Source organism: Aquarana catesbeiana, linkage group LG01 (genome assembly GCF_042186555.1).
Source record: "Aquarana catesbeiana isolate 2022-GZ linkage group LG01, ASM4218655v1, whole genome shotgun sequence".
Classification (NCBI taxonomy): domain Eukaryota; kingdom Metazoa; phylum Chordata; class Amphibia; order Anura; family Ranidae; genus Aquarana; species Aquarana catesbeiana.
This window is the reverse complement of record NC_133324.1, coordinates 199059078-199084287: the sequence shown is the minus strand read 5'-3', so window position 1 is coordinate 199084287 and position 25210 is coordinate 199059078.

Here is a 25210-nt window from a genome sequence, read left to right as displayed (position 1 = left end):
TCTACTTCATATGAGAACACTTAGTCAGTCTGCCGGATTATAACTGCCTTAGTGTGTTACCTTACACTCCGCAACACCCAAGAGGAACCCCACTGTGGATTACAATTACAAGTTCTTAGCTAGCGAAGACCAAAGACGTCAAGACTATCTTTTTATTGCAGGGCTCTGCATTTATTTACTAAGTATAGTGACTTTACCGTTTAGAGCAGGGGGAGCTCCCTGGTATAGATATATACAGTTAGGTATATTTGTGTATGTTACCAATTGTTATAACTATTTACTATACTATTACACTACGTTGGTGTGATAGTGTAGTCATTGTAATAACCCTTTATATAAATATACTACTTATTCAAAGAAGGAAGTTATTTCTGGTTATTATTGAAGTATGTGTGCAGTGTTGTTATTTCTTCTGCAGGTGGAGCTACAGACATCCAGGTAGAGGTAAATATAAATGTAAATGTATACTGTGGGTTAAAGTCAATACTCATATCATTACAACACTGCACTACAGCTGTGCCAAGGGGATTGAACAATTGAAGAGGGGTAAAGAGATAAGAGGACAGGCCCGCTTTAAACCAGCAGCTCCGCCTAGAGTTATTGCTACATATATATATATTTATATATATATTTATGTATATATTTATATATATATATATATATATATATATATATATATATATATATATATATATATATATATATATATATATATATCTGTATCTATATCTATATCTATATCTATATCTATATCTATATCTATAGATATATATATATAGATAGATATATATCTATCTATATATATATAGATAGATATATATCTATCTATATATATATATAGATATAGATATGAATTGATACATTCAGCAGAGTACTGTGGGATAAAGTTGTCTTTTTTTTAAATCATAGAAATAAAACCCTAAAAAAGTATCAACCCATCCCATTATATCCTAAAGTAAAAATAAAACTTTAAAAAACAGAACAAAAATGGTACCATAAAAAGACGAAAAAAACTATTATTATTTTCAAAATGTTATAAGTAAGTGTGCTATTTAAAGCAGAAATCCAGGATTTTTCTCACAGTCGAGTTACATCTAATGACAATTACCTAAATCTGCATTGTTTCTGCTTACTGTAAAAAACAAATCTTATCCTCATTGATACTACAGCATAGAAATTTAAAAACCGCGCTAGACTTAATAAAAATTAAGACAAAGGTAGCAACTCAGTAGTGGGATACACACAAATAATAGATAAATTGGAAAAGAGCTGCGCTCAAAACGTGAATCATAAATGATGAAATCAGTCTCTAAATTGATAAATCAGTAGTCCATAGGATCAATCAGGTAACCACCATGGTGACTTCACACAAGATGGAAAAAGTGTCCGACCACCATATAAATTGCCTGCTTACCAGATAGCAGGCAACAAGAAGCGATCAGCTGTAACTCAGCTAAAGCCTTTGGATTCCAAGACGGCTGCTGGACTCACACAGGAATGCCCCTGGTTATGGACCTAGTATTAGCAACACCCTGGGCGTCCTGCTGGATCATGGCTATATTGGAGATGTACTCCGGGGAAGCTCAAGGAAGGGAGAAACTGACCATAGCATGATACTGTAAACCATTTATTAAAAAAGAAAGGATGTATTGCACTTACATAAGGTAAAAATTCATAAAACGAATGCCGGCTGGCAAACACAAAAGCCCGTCCTCCTCACAGACAGCGTGGTGACGTCAGTGCATGTCCTGCCAGGTGACATTTTCAATGGGGGTCGGGTGACGCAATGACACACCACCATAAATAGGACCAAGCCTCGTTCTGAGAGGTAAGCGTCAGGTCGCAAATAAATTGTATTTTTATGTAATCATTTTTGTATGCAATCCATTATTTATGTACTGGAGTGTAAGCCTGGTCTGAGATGTAAGGGTGGGCACATTGGTTTATTCCCCCCTTTCTTCCCCTTTTTTCTTAATATAATGCTCCTTTGCATATAAATGGATTTTAAGAATACTAATATTGGGGTTCACATTTATCTAAATTTAGTAATGGATTGATTCACTTATCCACTCATCTTAATTTATGCTATTGCGTCCATCTATATTATGGCGTATTTATTAGTGAAGGGTATTGACCTTCCACCTTATATCCTAGTAATTTTGCATTTCATTTGGTGTTCACCTAGGTACTATTAATTTAATCACCTAAAATTGATTTTTATTCACTTTATTTCTTAGTACACTGATTTCTAATTAATTTATATTTTTTATAATTTTTCTATATTTTCATACATTTTCATAATTTTTAGGTCTTTTTTTTGCTGTCCAATATCTTGTCCTATCTGTGCTCACTTTAACTGTATTACTGGGCCCCCTCCAGTGAGATTTGTGAGTAGTCAATGTTCCCTATAAGTTAGATTAGATTGTCTTTGCCGTCCTCTAACTATTATTTAGTACCCCCAATCCACTGGATATGAAGCGGGGTCTATTATGAAGACCTTCCCCCTAATAGGATCGTTATGTATTGGATGCCCAATACAAAAATGGCGATTATGGCTCGACGCTGGTTGAGCAGTCTAATATACATTTGCCGCTTTGGAATGGATTGATGCCCCTAACCAAAATGGCGTTTGCGACCTGACGCTTACGTTTCAGAACGAGGCTTGGTCCTATTTATGGTGGTGTGTCATTGCGTCGCCCGACCCCCATTGAAAACGTCACCTATAACAAAACCCATCTGGGAGGGCATGCACTGACGTCTGTCTGTGAGGAGGATGGGCTTTTGTGTTTGCAGTAATAAATGGTTTACAGTATCACACTATGGTCAGTTTCTCCCTTCCTTGAGCTTCCCCGGAGTACATCTCCAATATAGCCATGATCCAGCGGGACGCCTAGGGGGTTGCTAATACCAGGTCCATAACCAGGGGCATTCCTGTGTGAGTCCAGCAGACATCTTGGAAGCCAAAGGCCATGGCTGGGTTACAGCCGATAGCTTCTTGTTGCCTGCTATCTGGTAAGTAGGCAATTTATATGGTTGTCGGGCACTTTTTCCATTTTGTGTGAAGTCACCATGGTGGTTACCTGATTGATCCTATGGACTACTGATTTATCAATTTATAGACTGATTTCATCATTTATGATTCACGTTTTGAGCGCAGCTCTTTTCCAATTTATCATTGATACTACAGACAGTTTTCTTCTTCCAGCATTGCAGTTGAGGTCTTTGGCTCTCATACCCTGACTTCATTCTGTACACAGTATTTTTGTGGGAATATTATGGTCTGACTTCAGAACCAATGTTGAGTTAAGTGCTCAAAAAATGCAAATAATATAATAAAAGGGATTGTCCTAGGATATTTTCATTTTAGTATTGATGAAAACATCCAAATTACTATACATGAATATCACACAAGAAAGGTCAATTGCAGATATGGTAATATATATGCTTTTTGTTGATTTGCCTAAAAAGATTCTTGATGCTTACATTCTTGTAATTTTATCAAATTCATCTGCTATTCATATACTGTGTATTATATTAGTCCATGCTAAACAAATATAAATCTATAAGCAGGGCTTTTTTTCAGGGGGAACTTGGTGGAACTCAGTTCCACCACCTCTGGTTTAGACCCTTGGGGGGGTCTGCTTACCACAATCACTTGTAAACACAGACATCTGGTTTCTGTGTTTACAAGTGACAGCTCTGCACTCTGTGTGTAACCCCCCTGAAATCTGCACTCTGTTTGTAATCCAATCCTGGTATTTAATGCCCCTTTAAGACCCTCCTACTGTTTGTGAAATTTGACTGACCACACCCACTATTTGATGTGATTTGGAGTGTGTGTGTGGGTGGAGGGGTTTTGGGGAGTCGTGGTTGAGTTCCAGCACCTATTGTTTGAGAAAAAAAGCCCTGTCTATAAGGAAACAAATAAGTGTCCTAGCTGCTGTATAGATATCCCTAAGTGATACATAGGTATGAATAGATTAATATAATACAGAGCAAAAAACAAAACAAGAGCAAAGGAGTACAAAATACTGTATAAGCATATGATAAATAAATCTGTGCTAACAATACCCAAAAAGTATAAAGTGCATGGACATTAAGTAAAAAACATCCATACAAAAAAATCCCCTAAAGGATACAACTCTCAGTGCAGCATTTCAATTCAAAGTGCAAATCCTGTGCAACAATAGTAATAGGCTGTTCAAATTAGTGCATAAAATGTCCAAAATATAAAGTGCATAAAAATTAGGGGAGGGAAAAAATTCCTTTTGAAACTTCCACATGAGTGAAACTCTCCCGCCATTGTAGTGTTGAGATGCCTGTTCCAGGCAAGAAAATTAATAGCACAGAAATGGCAGGCACAGACTCCCCCAACAGTGGAAAACTGGGTTGAGACCATTAATTCAATGGTATGGAAAGAGAGGGCGATATGTATCAGGCAGGGCAATTACAGTAAGTTTGAAAAAATGTGGATGCCCTGGCTGGGCGAGATGAGGTGTCCCCTATAAGGGGATGGTGAGAGATTCTTTTATGTTCCTTGCCCCTCGTCTTGGCTTTCTCTTCCTTCCGTGACCCTAGACGCTTCTCTCTTTTAAACCTCTCTTCCTCAGGGAGTTGGCTTCTCCCTTCTTTGGATTTATAATTATTGAAGTACACGCACAACTAACGACTGAGTGGTGTGTGGGAGGGAGGGTGGGAGTAGGTTGAGAGGGAGGGAGAAGGAAGGTTTAGTAATAATAATTCTGGTTCTTTTTTTTCGTTCTTTGTACTACGTAATATAATATAATGATTTATGATGTTGTATGTTTTTTCTTTTTTTTTTATATTGAAAAATAATAAAAATAAATAAAATAAAAAAAAAAAAGGAAAAAAAAAAAGAGAAGAAGGTGTTAACTCCTTTATTCCAGAGACACTCTCCCTATAGACAGAGGCTTGCCTATCCAAAATGACCTCTTAATTATTAAGTAGGTCTTAGCAGACTTTTTTATAAAATCATTAGATTTTAGCTTTCAATACAGGAGGTCTCAAGATAAAACTCATATAAGCAGACAGCATAAGTGCTTACCCAGTGCTTACTCAGCATTAGGGTATGTCAGCTCAATCTCTCCCAGGCTAAGACACTCCACACTAACTCCATGTGTGTGTGAGCTCCTGACTACAGTGCATGATGGCATCACAGTGTTGTACTCTTACCCAACTAGTTTCATCACAGATAGACTTTCTCAGGAGTACTCACTGGTCTCCCAGTTCCCCATAAAACATTGCCCCCCCAGTGCAAAACTCCCTGGCCATGCACCTACCAGTGTTAGGTGCAGTGGTCAGGGAGGGAGGACGTGAGTTTACTAAGGGAGGAATGTCCAGTGTGGACACTTTTCCCCAGTGCAGATAATTACAGATTCTTGTACCTTTCTCTGACATACATTAATTGGGCACAAGCACCGACAGTTTCTATCCTATGCCCCAATGGAGTTCTAAAGGGTGTCTACAACACCCTTTATGAATTCCCCTGACTATGTCTACAGGTATTTTTAGCACAGATTTATTCATCACAAATATTTTGAATCAAGGTTATTTTGCTATTTTTTTAAGCAATAAAAAAATGAATCCATTTATCGGATATTCCATTTTTTTAGATATAACCCTTTTTAGAGTAATGCTGCATACGCACGCTTGGAATTTCTGACAACAAATGTTCGATGGGAGCTTGTTGTCGGAAATTCCGACTGTGTGTAGACTTCATCGGACATTTTCCATCGGAATTTCTGACAAACAAAATTTGAGATCTGGATCTCAAATTTTCCGACAACAAAATCCGTTGTCGTAAATTCCAAGCGTGTGTAGACAATTCCGACGCACAAAATTCCACGCTTGCTCTGAATCAAGTACGAGACAGAAGCGCTCGTTCTGGTAAAACTAGCGTTTGTAATGGAGATAGCACATTCGTCACACTGCAAGTTTTAAAATCTTTTAATGCAGTGCATTCTCTTCTTCTTTATAATGCTAGAATAATGAAGTTGTTTTGCTGCTGATATTCATACAGAATTCTGACAAACTGATTTCTTTATTATTTCTTGTGATCTCCTGAATAATATTAGTTATTTTTTTCATCAGATCTCCATAATAATGTTTTTTATTTATTTTTATAGTGATTTTATTTTTTAATTTTTTTTTTTTATCAAGATCTGTTTTTTTTTCCTAGTGATCTCCATAATATTTTTTTTTTGTTTTCTGTGTCAAATTACCACAACAACATTCTTATCTTGTATTTTTTAACCTCAAGGAGGTTGGTTGGTGTCCCTTGTTAAATTGACATTGTATTTAGGAAATGTACCTGCCTACTCAAAGACTGTCCTTTTGAAGTAAAACGCATAGGCAAGTATTTGTGAATCAAAAATAGCCATTTATTATGGGTCATAAGAAAATAAAGAGGACGGTAACGCTGGAGAAACTGATGAAATTGGCGAAGCCTTTGTACCCCAGGGCACACATCAACTATTTTACAGCCAAAATTGGGAGCCTGAGGAGTCCATATAATAGTGAGCACAATCTGGCTCAGTACTCCAAGAGATCAGGAACAGCAGCAGATGACATATATGTCCCCAGGCTGTGGTCATACAACAGCATGCGTCTTTTGTCAGACCAGACTGAACCCAGGCGATCACACTCTTTTCTTCTTTCCACTCTTCCTTCCATGCTGTGGCTGTGGTGTTGGAGTTGTGGCAAGAGGTGGAGGAGGAGGACAATGGTCTAACTCACACAACTCACAGGTGGGTTTTGGTTGTGAGTTGGCCCCTCAACCCGTTATTTAGGGTCAGATGCATAATTTACTTGCATATGAGGCATTGTCCCTCCTCCATTTTGTGCATTTTGCATGCAGCCATGGAGGCAAAGGCCTCTTGAAGAGTGGAGGTGGTTCTGAGGGCAGCATTAGCCTCCCGAATCAGCCCAAGTGTTGCCTCCTCCACATTCCTCCCCTTCCTGAGCCTTTTGGTTGGAAGGCGGAGGGGAGGGACCTGGGATTCGGTCAGGCTGCTGGGCCGTGCCACCTCCTGGCTGCCACATTCCACAGCCTCCTCCTGGCTGCCACATTCCACGGCCTCCTCCTTGCTGAGGCTTTCCTGTGTATGAAAAAGGGACATAGTTTTAGTTTTTTGTTCATCAATCACACAAAATTTTCAGCTCATGACTCGCAAATTGAATGTTGACAAATAGAAAAGACTATCATTCTGAGCCCAGCATTTTTCATTCTTGTCCCAAACATTTTTGGCCACTACTGTCTACTGATATGTAAAACACTTTATTAAATCGGCAATTAGTGATCAATAATAACATCTAGTTAACATCATTAATTTTATGACAAGAAATATGTAGAACAATCCTATACCTGGCTCAATCTGGGCTCCTCCACTTCTTCCTGGCTGGAAGACCTAGGTTGGACTTCAGAAGCCTCAGCTGGGGTGGAAGGAAGCGTGGAAGGAAGAGTGGAAGTTAGGGTTGAGAGGGATTGCCTGACTTCAGTCTGGTCTGACAGAAAATAAAGTCTCTCATAGTACCTGAGCCTGGGTACATAAATGTCATCTGCTGCTGCTCCTGATCTCAGGGAATCTTGGACCTTATTGCGCTCCCTATTATTAGTGCTCCTCAGGCCACCAATTTTGACCTTCAAATAGGGGATGGTTGCCGTAGGGATCTGCGGCTTCACCAACTCCAGCAGTTTCTCCAGCACTGCCTGCCTCTTTTGTTTATGATTATAATACGGGTGTTTCACCTGCCACAGACAGCGCAGCTCCCTGTACTTGTGAATAGGGGGAGGAAGTTGTGATCATTGAAGCCATCCATTTTCTCTGCAAGACACAACACAAGACAAACCCTAATGTCAGGCTAAACTCTCCTAATCTTGTCCCAATATAGGCCTCAATCTATTAGCAGTATAGGCCACTGATGCACCAAGTTAAAATTGTACCTTCGTTATCACGATCGGTGCTTCCGCTACTCCTTGCTCCGCTCACAGATCGTATGTATGACGCATGCGTATTGCACTTTATATACACAGCGCATGCATGAAACTCCACCCACCCCTGACCTTCTATCTAATATATTCCCCGCCCCTTCTCTTTCGGTGCCGTAGGAGAGCACATGGCGGAGAAAGGGCAAGTGCATGCAGACAGCAGCAGCAACGACGAAAGCCCAGAGCCACGAACGTCCCGATCCTAGAGGAGATTTAAGGCCTCAAATATGTCCTTTGTAGAGATGGTGGACATCTTGAAGAGGGCCGACTATGATGGGAAGCATGGACCTTACCCAAACCCAAATGTGAGAAAGGCCAAGAGTTGTGAAAAGTCTGCACAGGAATTTTGGGGTATGATGATCCAAGGATCAACTGAGAAAATGATGGTCAGACCTGAAATTGAGGGAGCAGGATCAGTACAGAAAGACCAGGAAACTGCTTCTAAAAAGTAAGTATTTGTCCTGTGTTTCTATTATTATTATTACATTCGTGCTGCTTCATGTGTTTTTCTTTACTGTTGTACAGTTTAAAATGGCAACTTTCAGGTTCGTGGGCACAGTAATTGTTCATAGTAAACATTGTTCGTTCACCCACTAATAAGATGTTTTTGGAAGATCCAGGTTAACTACATTTGTTCAGGCCCATTTGTGTTAAAAGAAGTTTAGTACATTGTTGTCTAGATGGGTTTGTAACAAGAATGAAATGTAAACTTGATTCAGTGAAAGGAGAGGACACTCAGCAGCTGTTTACACATCTGGATGCAGGAGCACTAAAGTGGGACATCACAACAAACTTTTTTAGGTGTCCCACATAGGTGCTCCAGTGGATACTAGGGGTGTCTCCATGTGTGAAAATTGTACAGAAAAAGATAATTATTCCAGCTTTAGAAAAGGAAAAAAAATGTCCTCAGCTTGGAACTCTGCCCAAAAAGACAATTGTACGGCACTTTAAAGCAATGTTCCAGATTTCTATTTCTGCCCTCAAATATCTGTGTGCTAAGTATACCTTTTTTTTATTCACATAGCGGAGAAAAAACTCAGGACATCAGAGGACACCAGGGACCCCCAACCTCGTAAAGAAGGGGAAATACCAACACCACAACCAGAGAATGTGGAGGAAGGAGAGGTTTATAAAGTGGGCGAAATAGTGACCACAAAAGGTGAGTGTCTGAGACCACAGCTTTAGGTAATAGATGTATGCCTGCATATTTATAATACATGTTGTGTTTTTTTATTTTAGGTGATGTGGATGTTGTGGAAGAAGAAACTCATTTCACAAGTGCAAGTGCACACATCCTCATTGGAGAGATCATGGTGTGCAATGGGGATTTACAGAAGATTAGGGATGAGCCGAACACCCCCCTGTTCGGTTCGCACCAGAACATGCGAACAGGAAAAAAGTTCGCTCGAACACGCGAACACCGTTAAAGTCTATGGGACACGAACATGAATAATCAAAAGTGCTAATTTTAAAGGCTTATATGCAAGTTATTGTCATAAAAAGTGTTTGGGGATGCGGAGCGGCCCGCAGAAGAAAAGAAGAGAAGATGAAGATGAAGAAGATGAAGAAGAGAAGAGGATGAAGAAGAAGATGAAGAGAAGAGCGGGAGCCTCCCCCTCAATGCCATGGGTGCGGAGCGGCCCGAGGAGAAGAAGATAGAAGACGCCGCGGAGAAGACGCTGGACGAGAACGCCGGAGGAAGAACCAGAAGAGCCAGAAGAACCAGAAGAAGATGAAGGAAGATAGAAGAAGCATTTAAATAAAGGAATTGTCAAAAACTGTCTCTTGTCATTTTTAACTATTTTGACAGTTTTTTAGTGAAATGGTAGGGGTAAGTACCCCCTTACCATTTCACACAGGGGGGGGGCCGGGATCTGGGGGTCCCCTTGTTAAAGGGGGCTTCCAGATTCCGATAAGCCCCCCGCCTGCAGACCCCCACAACCACCGGCCACGGTTGTGGGGATGAGGCCCTTGTCCTCATCAACATGGGGACAAGGTGTTTTGGGGGGCTACCCCAAAGCACCCTCCCAATGTTGAGGGCATGTGGCCTGGTACGGTTCAGGAGGGGGGGGCCGCACTCTCGTCCCCCCCTCTTTTCCTGCGGCCTGCCAGGTTGCGTGCTCGGATAAGGGTCTGGTATGGATTTTTGGGGGAACCCCACGCCGTTTTTTTTTTTTTTTTTGGCGCGGGGTTCCCCTTAAAATCCATACCAGACCTGAAGGGTCTGGTATGGAATTTAGGGGGAACCCCACGTCATTTTTTTTTTTAAATTTTGGCCGGGGTTCCCCTTAATATCCATACCAGACCTGAAGGGCCTGGTATGGAATTTAGGGGGACCCCCCCACGTCATTTTTTTTTTTTTTAATTTTGGTTCGGGGTTTCCCTGGGGGGAATTCCCATGCCGTTTTTATCAATGAACTTCTATGTGTATTGTCGGCAATGCAATAGCCGCGGGTAGTTTTAAATGTGTTTTTTCCTTCCAAATGTCATTTTGCTGTCAGACTGTTCTAAACACGGGAAACATGCGCCCCTTTACAGGCATACTATAGACACCCTCCAGGTACGAAATTTAAAGGGATATTACACTTTTATTGTTTGACTTTAAGCATTATTAAAATCACTGCTCCTGAAAAAACTTCCGTTTTTAAAACTTTTTTTTGCATTGATCCATGTCCCCTGGGGCAGGACCCGGGTCCCCAAACACTTTTTATGACAATAACTTGCATATAAGCCTTTAAAATTAGCACTTTTGATTTCTCCCATAGACTTTTAAAGGGTGTTCCGCGGCATTCGAATTTGCCGCGAACACCCCAAATTGTTCGGTGTTCGGCGAACTTGCGAACAGCTAATGTTCGAGTCGAACATGAGTTCGACTCGAACTCGAAGCTCATCCCTACAGAAGATCAAGGAAGACTTAAATGATGTTGAAAAAAGACTCAAAAACATCATTGATGTTTTATGCAGAATCTAAAACACACCTAAATTCGTCCATTTGTTGATATTTTTAAAATTTTTGAATCTTTTTTGAAGTATATTGAAAGCCAAATTTTGAAGATGCACACAGTGGCTATCTGCCATCATGGGATCAACTCAACATCAACTCAAGTAGCTGAGAGGAAGGGGTTGTACCCCCGAAACATGTCCATTGATCCCCCATGATGGGAGCTAGCACATGTTGACATTAGGCATGGGATCAGGAGGGAAATCCTTATTTTGACTCTCAATTTGTGTGCATCAAAATTTGGCTTTCACAGGGGTGACATCACCCCATCTGATGAAGGCAAGATCAACACAGTCTGGACATACTAATGTCTGCTAGTGCCTTCCAATTATCAAAGTTGAACTTTGTAAGTTCCTGAGTTGTGTATTGTTTTATGGTTTTAAACATGCCTGTTTAACACAAAAAAAGGCTATTTGTACTGTCAAAACCAAAAAAGTTATTACAAAAATACGCACATGTGAACGTGCACAAGTAAAAAGTTTTCTACTCAACAATGTGCGGCTTCTTCTTTCAATGCTCAATAGCAGTTTTTGGACTAAGTTGGTGTTTACAGTGACAACGGGGGTTATTTACTAAAGGCAAATCCACTTTGCACTACAACTGCACTTTCAGTGCAGTGTCAAGTGCAGTTTCAAGTGCACTTTTGCAGTGCACTTGGAGTGCAAAGTGGATTTTCCTTTAGTAAATAACTCCTACAGGGCTTTATAATTTGCAACAATCAGGCTATTTTAGTGACTTCCAAAAATTAATTCATGGTGCTGAAAATGATGAATATTTTTATTAGTAATGCTTTACATACATTAACAACAAAAACAAGGTGTGTGTGTAGCAGACCCACAACATAATAGTTCACTGAAGAAGAGATTGTAACCTCATGTATCAAATAAATTACATTTTCACTATTGAAGAAAATGGCCAAAAAGAAAAGCCCATTGGATAACCTAGGAGACAGATAAAAGAAACACAAGCAGTAAATCAAAGGAAATCTTATTTCAGTTTAACTAAAAAAATTATTTTTAAAATGTTTCTTAAACATTTTCTGGCATATCAATGGCCCCCCTACCCACAAAGTACTCAACATACTTCTGTCTTACTTCGCGGGTGCTTTGGGGGGGCAAGCCAGGACATCCAGCTTCAAGCGCTGTCAGGGTTTCTTCTTGAAGTCCGGCCTCAGGCCCACCTGAGGCCACATAGTTCATTGAATTTCTCCTTAAATAGTTGTGGAGAATTCAGCATGCAAGGATTATATGGTTAAGTTTATATTCTGCCATGTTGATTACCGTAAGGAATAGGCAGAACCGGCTGGCCATTATCCCGAAAGCGCTCTCCACCACTCTTCTGGCTCTGGCCAGCCGGTAGTTAAAACCCCTCTGGTCCAGGGTGAGGGTCCTCATGGCTTCGAAAAGGTCAGCTGGTCAGAACGAACTAACAGAAAGTGCTAAAAAACAGAGCCCTGAGAAGAGCGAGCTGAAAATCAGAAATTACATTTGAAAATTTGAAAATCAAATACGTACTATAAAATACACACTGAAAAATGAATGCGAACTGACTACACACACTGAAAAACAGATACAAACCCACAAGCACAAATTGAAGAGCAGTAACGATCTGAAAAACATGAGGCTGAAAAGCGTGAATCATCTCTCACCAAACTTCTACTAACATGAGATAAACACGAGATTAGCAGAAGGAGCCCAAAGGGTGGCACACTTCGTATTGAACTTCTTTGTTCTAGTCCCGTCGTGTTGTATGTCACCGCGTTCTTGTCGTTCATAATTTCCGACAACATTTGTGCGACCGTGTGTATGCAAGACAAGTTTGAGCCAACATCCGTCGGAAAAAAAAACATGGATTTTGTTGTCGGAATGTGCGATCGTGTGTACGCGGCATAAGTGTGCTAATTAAAGTAGACAACCAGAAAACAAATGTATAATAAGTTACCTCTAATGATGTTTTTCTAGGTCTGGATAACTGTTATTTACCATAAATATACTGGCATTGTGACTGGGAACTCTGGTTGTCATACAGTGAATGGATCCTTTGTCAAGGAAGGAATCCTCCCCCATCTGTTCACTTCTTCTTCCTTGTTCATTCACAGAACAAATTGCATTCTGTCAACAGAGTTCCTTTAATGTGTGAGAGCTTGTGCTTTTCACAAAAAAATAAACATCCTGGAGTTCCGCTTTAGGATTCCCTTAATTGTAGTTGGTTGTGGCTCATGCTGTACCCCTTTAATTCTATATGATGGTAGAATCAATCCTCTGATTATAATAAATAGAATTAGATGAACTAGAGCGTTACACTTTCTTAGCTCACTTGAATATTTCCTTGCAGCCCTCAAGACGATAAGAACAATTGAAGAATGTACACGCATGAATCAATCAAAGCTGATAAGTACAAAATAGACCAGATTAAACATCTGTTCAGATATCAGAATAATGTTAAATCCCAAACATGATTATGGAAAATTATGTAGATCCCATTAATTAAGTTGCTCAATCGATCAATGACAGAACAACAAGGATGGAGTAAATAGAATAAAAGAAAGAAGAGAATTCTGTCTTAAAGTATAGAAGTTCAGTTTGTAACCATGCTAACCTGTCACATACACTGAGCAAAATTATAAACGTAACACTTTTGTGTTTGACTTTTTCTATGTACACAAAGGGCCTATTTCTCTCAAATATTGTTCACAAATCTGTCTAAATCTGTGTTAGTGAGCACTTCTCCTTTGCCGAGATAATCCATCCACCTCACAGGTGTGGCATATCAAAATGCTGATTAGACAGCATGATTCTTGCACAGGTGTGCCTTAGGCTGACCACAATAAAAGGCCACTATAAAATATGCAGTTTTTCACACAGCACAATGCCACAGATGTTGCAAGTTTTGACCTCAGGAATCCTCTGGATTATTTGGCAACACGTGCAAGCTGTGAACCCAAACCTCTACTTGAAGTTTGGGTCATGGGATTCTGGTGAGTTTAGCTCATGTTTGAACATAATTGTGAATGAAGATTTACTTTTGGGAGGAAATTATAACAGTGCAAACCTGCATTCTTATTACTTTACAATATGTATTTTTTTGTTATGCCCAGCTTTTCTTTTAAGCTGTGCATGCTGTGAATATTGTGCACTGCAGACTTCTGCCCATACCTAATGTGAAATGTGTGTTTCCTCTGCTATTTCAATCTTGTATAAGTCTGCAATACAAAGTAGCCAAACAAACTGTAAAAGGGGGAACTGCACCATACAATGTCACAGCAGCTTGACCCACAACCTGCACAATCTATGTTCGCCTCGCTTTGAGACTTTGAAATGCTCTGATTTAACCTAGATTGCTCCAATTTACACCGAGAGTGGGGAAGGGACATTTAGTTCCCTTAAAGGGTAGCTTCACTTTGCTGGAAAAAAAATAGCAAATAAATAAAAAATAATATAGCACATATAATTGTGACACTAATCATATTGTTATTGAATGCTATTAAAAATGACCTTTCCTTTTCAATCTGCAGCCACTGTAATTTTCTGACAATACATTGCAATATGGCTACATGGAGTTGTTCTGTACACATAGTGTGTACTGATCACTCCCCAGAAACATAATTTCCTGCTTGTATGATTGGCTCACCAATTTTCCCAGAAGTCTGCCTAAGATACAAGTCAGATTTCAGCCATCCCCTGCAACAAAAAAAAAAATCAGTTTTGGAGAGATACTTTCAATAGGAACACATCTAAAGGGATGCAGGCCCAGCAGATTTCATCATTAGTGCACTGCAGCTGCACACCTGTCAGTTAATTATGAAACCACTCCCATTAGACCCACTCAGTACAGAGGCACAGAGAAACACGCATGAATTTCTTCAGCATAACAAAAGGTAGGAATCTGCAACAAAGGTTGTTATAATCCTTGCAATGTATATAGATCACCCAGAGGGGAATGTTTTTTTCTCAACAAAAGTGGATTTACGCTTTATTTGAAAGCAATTAATCCTCAGATCATGATGATTTGGTATTTTCATTTTGAATTTAATTTTGTTTATTTACAATTCCCTTTTTAAGTCTTATCATAGTCTTATGAGTTACTGATAAGAACAAAATTAATTTGCAGTACAGCTTTCGAAATCCCCATGATATAAAGTTGGTTTTATGTTTTTTTTAAGTGAATCCGACTATAATATATATATATATATATATATATATATATATATATATATATATATATATAGTTTTTCAATAAAAACTCCTAATAAATGATATGCCTTTTCTTTTTACTTCATCTATTAAACAGTGCAGAATGACAGATACTTTAATAGTGTAACATTTATTGCTGTCATGTAAATGTTATGAAAGCAATCAAATGGAAACTCGAGATGCCTTTTACAGTGTAATATGATGTATTCAAGATCTATAAAATAGCAAAGGGAAACTACATTGAAATATCAAAATCACAATGTTAATGAACTTATCTAAATGTTTCCTTGTTTGCTGCTGCTTTCAAATTAATCATAAACCAATCCATAATTCAGGGTCCTTTTTCCTGTTAACAAACTAGGCTATTAAAGGACCTGTTATGGCATTTGTCTAGAATTAATATAATTTTTATTGTGTGTATTATATGGTGTGGAATAAATGAGCAATCCCTCTTTTATGTATAGCAGGCATGTCAATCTAGCTATGTTTTGATGTTGGGTGTTTGATCCCCCAAAAGAAACAAAGGGTTAAGCTTGCTGATGTGTCTGTATTTCAAACTAGATACTGGTTAGTTGAATGTTCAGAAAATAGATATTCATTGGTTATAGAGGCAATCTAAAGGACATCATCAATGCAATTCTGGTAGTGTATTAAATTCACCATTTATTCTTGTCAGGGGACCAAACAATCCACCATATCCAATCATCACACACTGCAGAAATCTCTAGACCACCACATAAGGCATTGAGTGTAACCACATTCTGTAAGGTGACAGATAATATTCCCCACAAGCTTCAAATGCAGGTTTTTTGATCCCCACTTGGACCTGCAACCTGACAAATACACATTATTACACATTTTATTGACCCCTCTACTTTTTATGTTGTTTCACAACATCTACTACATTCCGTCGAATCTCTCCCAAGGCATCTATTCTTTTTCTCTGCTCTACCCTCAGCTGTTTTGGAGAACCTCCATATCTAGTGTTTTGTGGGCTACATGTGGCCCTCTCTCTTGTTTTTGTGGCCACAGTGGTTTAAATATAAAGAAAAATTATTGAACCCCAACTGTTTCCCAGTTGATAAGTTAAACTTCTTTATTTTTGCAGCTAAATACTTTAAAAAAATGTTGGTCCCCTTTTCTGAGAATAAATTTCATAAGTTACATTTTTTCTACAATGTTATTTTCTAATGTTTTTAGAATTCAATGGGTTCAGCCCTCATCAGGCATAACACAGCCCACAGAAGCTATAATGTGACCCTGTTAAAGTTTTCATATGGGTATGACATGCCTGATGCATAGTGTTGCATATTTGATGAGGTGATCGTTTAAAATAAATGAGTAAATTGAGGTAATTGAGGTGAACAAAATTATCTCAGATGGGTTTTGTAGGCCTAAACAAAATACACATATGAACTAATTGAGTACAAAAAAGTTCAAAAAGAAACCTATTGCAATGGTCAAAGTGTGACCTCCCTATAATAACCAGATAACCAAATCAAGTTTAACCTCCCTGGCGGTATGATTATTTCGGATTTTAGGTGCTGAAAGCGGTACCATTATTTTGCATGGAAATTTGGCGTTTTATATTGTAGGTCTGTAAATCTTAACAATAACACACTTAAATCTGTCCAAACCAGAGTCTAGTAGATATCCCGGGTATGATAAAGTTTGAAACACAAAAACATAAATTATAATATAATAAATAAAAATAAATAATTTAAAAAAATTAAAAAAAATAGTAATAAAATAAATTTCCCCACAATTCACTATCGCTCAATTCTGCAAGTGTTCTAATTTACTATCGCTGTTTTCTAGCTGGTCTAAAGCCACTTTTGACGTAAAGGGACACTTTTTGGTTGCTATGGACAATCTCCAGTTTCCAGGCAGAAAGAACAGTGTATATCATGTAAAACTGCATGCAGGGCATGGGCCAGAGCACTGGGGACAAAAGGGATGTGAAATCATTTCATACAGTACTGTAATCTGTAAGATTACAGTACTGTATGTGTTATGATTTTGACAGTTTTTTGAATTTGCCGCCAGGCTCCGCCCCCGTGCGTCGCGCCGCTCGCAGGGAACGGAGCCTGGCACGGAGAGGCTTCGGAGGAGGACGGAGCCCTCGGACACTGCGGGTGACATCGCAGGATCCCGGGGACAAGGTAAGTAACGCCGCCCCAGGATCCTGCAATGCGATCCCGAGTGTGGCTCGGGGTTACCGCTAATGGTACTGAATTTTAACCCCGAGCCACACTCGGGAAAACCGCCAGGGAGGCTACAGATATTCACCCTCTCTATTTGTCCTGATGACCATTGTCATCGGGAAAGAAATGGATGGGAAATCTAAAGTTTTACGGTTGCCACAAAAACAAGAATCATGGAGACATTTATTGCAGTGACAACTGTCTAAAGAGATTTTCCCTCACATTTAAAGATTTACTCTCACTCCCTGTTGAATTTGCAGAAAACCCCCTCAGTGGGACACAAACAGCAAAAATTAAAAGTCTAACCTTTCCCTACTCTATCCAAACTTAAGGATAAAAATGTATTGGTTTCATCCCAGGTTCACACTGGTCAAATCGCATGTCAAATCGGCAGCAATTGCCGTCAATGGTACCATCCTAATCGGAGCAACGCTGCATCTACGACGCTGCACCGATTTCAAAAAGTAGTTTCTGTACTACTTTTTGTGATTTCGGACTGCGATTTACATTGATATCTGTGCAGAAACCTGCACAGATGTCTCTGAAATCGCGGCCAAAAACGGGACTGACATGCGGGAGTGAAATCGTGCCAGTTCAGCTGAACTCACACAGTTTCATTCCCGCAGCTCAGTGTGAACCTTAGACATACTTTAAGGGGTCTATGCTAAAATAAATTGCTGCATGAACATCTTAGCATTCATGCAAAAGATATGAATATTAACCATAATTTTTTCAGTAACTATTTGTTGCCTTTGACAGTGTGAATGTAACATTCCCTACCATTCAATTCTAAGATAAAATAAGCCTTAAGAACATTCGACCAGATAAGTAGAAGAATATTTGACCAATATATCCTGGTGCGGTATACTTACCTTGTCCCCAGGATAATGCAATGTCCCCCTGCTGTGTCCGCGGGCTCTGTCCTCCTCCCGAAGCCTCTCCATGCTGGGCTACGTTGCTTGCAAGCTTCGCGAGGCACAGGGGCGGAGCCTGGTGGCAAATTCAAAAAAGTGAAAATTCATAACACATACAGTACAATCTAATCTTACAGATTACATTACTGTATGAAATCATTCCACATCCCTTTTGTCCCTAGTGCTTTGTCCAGTGCCCTGCATGCAGTTTTATATGATATATACTGTTCTTTCTGCCTGGAAACTGGAGATTGTCCATAGCAATCAAAAAGTGTCCCTTTACGTCCAAAGTTGTTTTAGACCAGCTAGAAAACAGTGATAGTAAATTAGAACACTTGCAGAATTGAGCAATAGTGAATCATGGGGAAATGTATTTTATTATTATTATATTATTATTTTTTATAATTATTTATTATGTTATAATTTATGATTTTGTGTTTCAAAATTCATCATACCCGGGATATCTACTAGACTCTTGGTGGACAGATTTAAGTGTGTTATTGCTAAGAATTACAGGCCTACAATATAAAAGGCCAAATTTCTATGCAAAATAATTGTACCGCTTTGAGACGCAAAAATTTGAAATAATCATACCGCCAGGGAGGTTAAGGCTCTTTTCTTTGAGGGTCAAATGTAATGGAATGTTTTCTTTCTTCCTGCAAAAATCAACAAATATAAAACTGACATTTCAAACATATTACAAACATTATGGAATTATTTGTGACTTTTGCTTGAATGCTGAGTCATACGCAAATAATTATTATTATTATTTTTTTTTTTTATAAATAGGCACCATTGTGTAATTTTCTGATTTACGGAGGAAGCTGAAAATCCTCACTCAGTAACTAGTGCTAAAATATTTAGTTCAGTTATCCAATCATGTAAAAAGCACATTCCTGCTCATCTTAAATACCCTGTCATCTGCAAATAAAATAGGTAAATAAGGTTTTGTTTTTAACATGATGTGCTTGTTACAATAGACACTCACACATTAGATGATCATCTACTTTAGTAAATGAGCTCAAGTGTCAGTAACTGTGCCTCAATTACATACACACAACAGCAAAATCTCACTAGTTGTAGCTGGATTGTATATTAATTGTGGAAATAAATGTGATTAAATCCATTTAATTACCTGTTTTCTTCCGAGCTAACCATATGTAAAGAGAAACCAAACTATCGGCAACTTTTAAAGCCATACTGATACCTATTATATACCTGGTAATAATTTCAGCAGTCTGGTGAAGAGGGTATAGGGACATATTGGGTAAACAACTGGGGGTCTGTAATAGTAAAATAATTAGGACCCCCATGTTTTTTAGGTGTATTTTAAGGAGTTTATTGAAAGTGACTACAAAATACATTATGGGCTCTAACTGCAATCTTGTTATGCTATAATAAAAAATGCACCTTCTTCTCTTTTCTCTCCAAATACTATACTCATCAGTTTTTTTTTTCATTATTTGGAGTCAAGAGTTTGTGCTTTTTGCAATAGTTCCTGCATATATTGTAAGGTTTGCAGCTCAACCAAATTACCATAAAATGATACTGTTCCCTCTGGGACCAAATGCACTGTAGCTACACTTTGGATCCTAGAGGTAACAGTATACCTTTGTGGCTTCAAGAAACTTTTGTGTTCAGTTTCCTATTAACCATGTCAGTGATTTAAACAGCGCTTGGAAAAAAAAACTATGATAGTGTCCAAATGTACCAATTAAATAAACCAATGTGTGTATAAGTGCTAAACTATACAAAAATAGTCCATAGAGAATCTTAAGTGATAACAGTTCAAATAGTTACAACAATCCTCAATGATGTGTTTAGCCTTATCCGGACTCTTCAACAGAGATTCACAAACACCACCACCTATCCAAATATACTCACCAGAAAGCAATGCTTATAGGTAGCTAACTGGGCTCAACAGCATCACCCAAGACCAATGAATCCTTTTGAGCAATCCATTTAAGGATATGACCCTCTTGGAGGTGACAGCAACAAGACTATTCCAACAGTGAAAACAGCAAGTGGATGGGAGGACCGAAAATATCTGACCCCTGAGATTGTGCTAGAGCGCGAAATGCATGTTGGGTGGAGTAAGAGCGCTGATATCTTTTCCACTGCATGGTTTGCTTGTGGTGACCATAGCTGTAAGTCTAGGACGTTTGTGTTTTTTTTGTTTTAGCTTGCCTGTTTTTAATGCTTTTAACAAATACTACACTATATGCCTTTAGCTCCGTTTTCGGTGAGCAATTGTTCCATACAGTCCTGCCATTTGCCTGAGAGCTGGTACGTGACACCATTTCTGGTCGATGCTACATCAAGAAAATTTCCTTATAGGGACCACTCTTGAGGGGTAAACTGCGGAGACCTGGTGATAATCATTGTGCCCATTTGCTGTTCACATGATGTGCAGCCATCTGGTCTGGCGAGTGCATTGGACTGATGGTGGTGCACACTGTGAATGTTTTGTATACAGTACATGTACCCCCCTCTACTTTTATATTATATATGAGATCACATTTATTTTACAAATTTTTCATAAGTACCACACTATATATACAGTATCTCACAAAAGTGAGTACACCCTTCACATTTTGGTAGATATGTTATGATATCTTTTCATGTGACAACACTGAAGAAATGATACTTTGCTACAATGTAATGTAGTGAGTGTACAGCTCGTATAACAGTGTAAATTTGCTGTCCCTAAAAATAACTCAACACACAGCCATTAATGTCTAAACTGCTGGCAACAAAAGTGAGTACACCCCTAAGTGAAAATGTTCAAATTGGGCCGAATTAGCCATTTTCCCTCCCCTAGTGTTACAAGATCTCAGGTGTGAATGGGGAGCAGGTGTGTTATATTTGGTGTTATCTCTCTCACTCTCACATACTGGTCACTGGAAGTTCAACATGGCACCTCATGAGAAAGAACTCTCTGAGGATCTGAAAAAAAGAACCGTTGCTCTACATAAAGATGGCCTAGACTATAAGAAGATTGCCAAGACACTGAAGCTGAGCTGCAGCACAGTGGCCAAGACCATACAGCAGTTTAACAGAACAGGTTCCACTCAGAACAGGCCTTGCCATGGACGACCAAAGAAGTTGAGTGCACATGCTCAGCATTATATCCAGAGGTTGTCTTTGGGAAATAGATATATGAGTGCTGCCAGCATTGCTTCAGAGGTTGAAGGGGTGGGGGGGTCAGCCTATCAGTGCTCAGACCATATCCCGCACACTGCATCAAATTGGTCTGCATGGCTGTCATCCCAGAAGGAAGCCTCTTCTTAAGATAATGCACGAGAAAGCCCGCAAACAGTTTGCTTAAAACAAGAGGGTTAAGGCAGTGCTGGAAAATAATGGTGGCTAGACAAAATATTGACACTTTGGGCCCAATTTGGGCATTTTCACTTAGAAGTGTACTCACTTTTGTTGCCAGCAGTTTAGACATTAATGGTTGTGTGTTGAGTTATTTTGAGGGGACAGCAAATGTACACTGTTATACAAGCTGTACACTCACTACTTTACATTGTAGCAAAGTGTAATTTCTTCAGTGTTGACACATGAAAAGTTATAATAGAATATTTACAAAAATGTGAGGGATTTACTCACTTTTGTGAGATACTGTATATCTATTTGATTTTTGGGGAGCACTTATTTCATTTTCAGTTCTCCCATCCACTTGCTGTTTTCATTGTTGGGATAGTCTGGTTGCTGTCATCCCCAAGAGGGTCTTTTCCTTAAAAGGATTACTCAGAAGGATTCATTGGTCTTAGGTGATGCTGTTGAGTTTGCTGCCTATAATCCGTGCAGCATTGCTTTCTGGTGAGTGCATTTGGATTGGTGGTGGGACATATTTGTGAACCTCTGAAGAGGCCGGGTAAGACTAAACACATTATTGAGGATTGTTGTCACTATTTGAACGGTTATCACTAAAGATTATCTATGGACTATTTTTGTGTAGTTTAACACTTATACACATTTCTTTATCTAATGGGTACATTTGGACACTATCATAGTTTTTTTCCCAAGTGCTGCACTTTTTAATTTAGTTTTTCCACAAAGGTTTGGGCTTATTCAGCTTTATAGCGACAGCAGCTATTTTTATTCCACAAAGCGCTGGCTTTTTTCTATATTTATTGTGGATTTTTGACTTGTGCCATTTGTTCCTCTATGCCACTGTTTCTCAACCTTTTTCCAGTCAAGCGCCCTTTAAAACTTTTTACAATCATGAGGCACTCCATTCTAAAATGCAAAAAAGTAAACGAAAAGTTTTACATGTCGCAGCAGCATCCACAAAAAGCAATATACCTTTGCTAACTGGTACTGACTACCTAATTTTCCCTCCCCCCACTCAGCTAAAGTGACCCTAGCGCTGACAGAGAGGGCTGGGGAGGTCAAACAAGGATGTTGTGCAAATGCCGTCATCCTCTTTAGCAACTGAAGACTAGTAAACTAGTGGCTGGCCCACATCATGCCCAAGGTTGGTTTTCATGCACCTATTGGCTTGTACACAATTCTTAAGCAACCTTTAGGCATTTTGCCAAGGCACTCCTAAAAAACCCAGAAGGTACTCCTGGGTGTCTCAGCACCCTGGTTGAAAAAGACTGCTCCATGCAACTGAAGTCTCCATTTTCTCTAACAGTTTTCCTAACTACTTGGCATCTGAGCTATAGCCGAAAGATGGCTTCCTTTTCTGGGAGGGCATACATGGACCTCCTCCCATTCTCATCCTTGGGACTTGGCTGATCACAGATCGGGTAAAGGGCCTATCATAGCGGGCCTTTTACCACATGATCAGCTGTCAGCCAATGACAGCTGGTAATGGAAGTAAACAGAAGCCGGTCATAGGCTTTTTTTCCCCCTCAAGCTGTCAACGTGAAGAGAAGATGAAAGCCGTTAACCACTTCAACCCTAGAAGGATTTACCCCCTTAATGGCCAAGCCATTTTTTGTGATACAGCACTGCGTCATTTTAAATGACAATTGCGTAGTCATGTGACGTTGTACCCAAACAAAATTTATGTCCTTTTTTCCTCATAAATAGAGATGTCTTTTGGTGGTATTTGATCACCTCTGCGGTTTTTATTTTTTGCGCTATAGAGAAAAAAAGACCAACAATTTTGAAAAATAATAATTTTTTTTATTTTCTGATATAATACATATCCAAAAAAAAAATATTAAAAAAAAATGTATTCATCAGTTTAAGCCAATATGTATTCTTCTACATATTTTTGGTAAAAAAAAAAAAAAAAATCACAATAAGCATATATTGATTGGTTTGTGCAAAAGTTATAATGCCTACAAAAAAGGGGATAGATTTATGGAATTTTTTTTTTAATGATTTTACTGGTAATGGCGGTGATTTTTAGCGGGACTGCGACATTACGGCGGACAAATCTGAATCTGACCCCAAGTGACACTTTTTTGGAACCAGTGACATTATTAAAGTAAACAGTGCTTAAAAAATGCACTGATCAATGTATAAATTACACTGGCAGGGAAGGGGTTAACACTAGGGGGCGATCAAGGTGTTAACTGTGTTCCCTGGGTGTGTTCTAACTGTGTGAGGGATGGGCTCACTGGGGCAACACAGAGATCGCTGCTCCTGATTACTAGGAACAGCAGATTTTTATGTTGTCCCCTGTCAGAACGGTGATCTGCTTTGCTTACATAGGCAGATCCCTGTTCTGCCTCCCTGTGGAGCGATTGCGGGTGGCCGGTGGACATCGAGTCTACCAGACCCGCGCATGCCCACAGTATCTATTGCATGAAACAACGTACAGGTTTTGCGCAATAGAGCCGACCTGCCGCAGTATATGTAGTGTTGCTAGTCGGCAAGTGTTTAACCGGCATCTGTTAGAGGAACATCGATCCCACACAGTGCAGATCAGTGCCACTATTCAGTGCCCTCCAGTGCCCTGCAGTGCTGCTAATCAGTGCCCACCTGTGCCATCTATAAGTGCCCATTAGTTCTGCTAATCAGTGCCCACCAGTGCCACCTATCAGTGCCCATCAGTGCCTCATCATCAATGTCCCCTATGAGTGCTGCCTACCAGTGCCTAGCAGTGCCCCCTATAAGTGCCGCCTATCAGTGCCCATCAGTGCCACCTATCAGTGCCCCCTCTCTGTGCTGCCTATCAGTGCCCATCAGTGCCACATATCAGTGCCCATCAATGCCACCTATCAGTGCAGCCTCATCAGTGCCTCCTGATCAGTGCCCACCAGTGCTGCCTCATCAGTACCCATCAGTGCCACCTATCAGTGCCATCTCATCAGTGCAGCCTAGCAGTGCCCATCAGTGCTGTCTTATCAGTGTCCATCAGTAAAGGAGAAAAATTACCTGTTTGCAATATTTTATAGCAAAATACGAAAAACTTTTTTTTTCGTTTGTTTACCAAAAAAAAGCTCTATTTGTGTGAAAAAAGATTATAAAAAATGTCCACACAATAGTCATTCAAAGTGTGATAGCGCTGAAAGCTGAAAATTGGCCTGGGCAGGAAGGGGTATAAGTGCCCAGTAAGCAAGTGGTTAATCAGTGCATTGGATGTCTCAACCGTGGCTACACGGGATAAGTGAAATTCTGTTAGTTGCCTCAATTTTATTTAAAATTGCATAAATAAAGTGCTTAAAGCTACACTTTTTTTGAAAACTGCTGATTGATAATTAACCTTAGATGTCTCACTTTTGCAGGTATACACAGTATATAATAATTGAATTACTTTAAGGTTCAAATTCCCTTTTCCTGTACTGATTCTGTTATCTTGCCCAACCATGTGTATGTAAAACACAGAAATAATATTTAAGTACTTTGCAAAGTTATGTTTATATTTGCACAGATTTAATTTGTTGCAGAAATCTGAAAACTAATGCATATTTATTATCAGATGT